Genomic DNA, 2,070 nt, shown 5'->3' with positions numbered 1-2,070 from the left:
GCCTCTGCACAGGACCCCCCCCCCCACTCCAGGGCTGGACGTGGTCCAAGACAGGATGGGACCCCACCGAGGCCTCCTCCTGGATTAGGTGCCCTTTCCTCGGAGCCCCATAGAAAACTGAGGCTTCACTCTCCAAAGGGCAGCCAGCAGCCCCTCCCTTGTTCCCTCCTGGACTGGGGGGCCGGCAGTGACCCTGGAAACTAGCTTCCCAGCAGGCCCCCTTGACCCCTCACCCAGGAAGGGCTGCTCTGACTATCAAGAGCTCCAGGGCTGGACATGGGCCAGGGTGACCAACGGCGCGTTGGGTGGGGCATGTCTGAGAAATGGTGTCCAGTGGACAGAAAGAAACACTGGCTGACCCACCTGCCTGCAGAGGGCAGGAGCATCAGGGCTGGGACCTTGACGTCTCCTTCAATCACACAGCCATGGGGAAGTCCTAGGGTACCAGAGGACCCCCTAGGGGGGCCAGACTTCTCTCTTCTGGCCCCTCAGGAAGGGATCAAGGCCTAGTGCCAGAGGGGGCTCTGGGTGGCCCGGGGGGCCAAGGCCACAGCCCTGGCAATGGCCTGGTCCAGGGGGAGGGGGTGGTTCTGCCAGCAGGCCCCCTTCCTCCTGGGTGCTGATTGCTGCCCATCACTGCCCCATCCTGCCAGGCAGGGGAACAGACTGCTCCTATGGCCATTGGGTATGTCAAGCACAGACTCAAAGAGTCTGGCAGATATTTGGGAAGGCGCTCCTGGGAGTGGGGGCTGCACTGCAAGGTCCTGGGCCAGAGCCAGCAAGGAGGCCAGGTGGCGGGGTAAGCCAGGATGAGCGAGGGGGAAATGAAGGCACAGAGGATTCTGTGGCCCCAAGTCCGGGAGGACCTGTAGACCATGCTGAGGACTTGGCTGTCATCCAAGGACAATGGGGACCGTGGGGGCTTTTGGACACAGGGCACCAGGGAGTGGCTTATGTGGTAAGGCAGCACAGGAAAGCGTCCCAGCACCGAGCCTGTGGTGGTGGGTGGCTAGGTTCTGGCAGGTGTGCAAGGTGGAGTGGCGTGGATTTGCAGGTGGAAGGAGGGCCAAAGGAGACCCCAAGGTCTTGAGGTGAACCCTCGAACTTCAGGAGGGAGCTGGCACTGACGGAGGTGCGGACAGGCAGCTGAGGGAGCTCTCGGGAGCATGTAGTGTGTGAGAGGCATGGCTGAGGCCAGGGGCTCCCAGTGAAAGGGTGTGTGACTAGGGGAAGGACGGATGGAGGCCATCTGGAGAGAGACAGTCCCCTCCAAAGTCAGAGATCAGATGAAGCCAGACTCTTGAGGAGGACAGCTGTATTTAAGATGTGCAGGGGGACACCCACCTAGACTCCCAGCATGCCTGTGTTCCCAGCTACTGCCGCCAGTGAGACCCTGCCTCAAAGAAAAAAATATGAAGGGCTGGGGAGGCAGCGCAGCGGTAGAGCTCCCTGGGCTCAATCCCACTTCTGCAAAACTAAACAAAATAAATTAGAAAATAAAGTGTGCGAGTCAGTGGTGTCGGGGAAGGGGGGCTTGTGTGAGAGATCTGAGGGGTATCTTGGGTGGGAAAACCGAGTGTGGGGCGCTAGGCAGGTCTGTACAGAGGGACAGAGAAGTGGGCAGGTGGCAGTTGTCGAGAGTTTACCAGGACAGGCAGGAAGATCTTAGCTCACCCCAAGTAAGCACATAGGTGTCTGCACGTCGCTCATCTCCAGGAAGTGCTAGGACCCTAGGGGCTATCCGTGCAGTCCTCTAGGGTCACCCCAGTGCCTGGCACCAAGCAGGCACCAGGAGAACCTGTGAGGTGAAAACGACGACCGAGAAGTCCTTCCAATTGTCCAGGATTTGCCCAGGTCGAGAAGTGAACTGGAGCAGAGGCAGCGAGTGTAGATAACTCTTTCCTGCCTGGGAGCTTAGATTCCGAAGGGGAAGCACGGGGCTGGGGTCTTGGGAGTCCTCCCCGCGGCCTTACGGATCCTGGGTCTGAACTGCGGACCGCGCCTGACGACGGCAGACGGAGCTCCCTCGGGCCGCGCTCCTGAGCCACTCGCGACCCCAGACCGGCGCCG

The 2,070-nt window shown here is 60.6% G+C and overlaps 1 long non-coding RNA gene across 1 annotated transcript; it reads right to left on the bottom strand.

Moving 5' to 3' along the window:
• Positions 1–1,298: 1,298 nt before the first annotated feature.
• LOC125610803 lies at positions 1,299–2,064 on the bottom strand. The gene is made up of 2 exons (XR_007340855.1): positions 1,675–2,064; positions 1,299–1,467 (listed from the first exon to the last, which is right to left on the bottom strand). It is a non-coding gene; the product is annotated as an uncharacterized LOC125610803 (long non-coding RNA).
• Positions 2,065–2,070: the final 6 nt, after the last annotated feature.

The sequence above is a fragment of the Marmota marmota genome, unplaced genomic scaffold (assembly GCF_001458135.2).
Source record: "Marmota marmota marmota unplaced genomic scaffold, marMar, whole genome shotgun sequence".
In the NCBI taxonomy this organism is placed as follows: Eukaryota; Metazoa; Chordata; class Mammalia; order Rodentia; family Sciuridae; genus Marmota; species Marmota marmota.
Note: the sequence above shows the minus strand (reverse complement) of the source record. Positions and strands in the feature narration are given on the sequence as shown.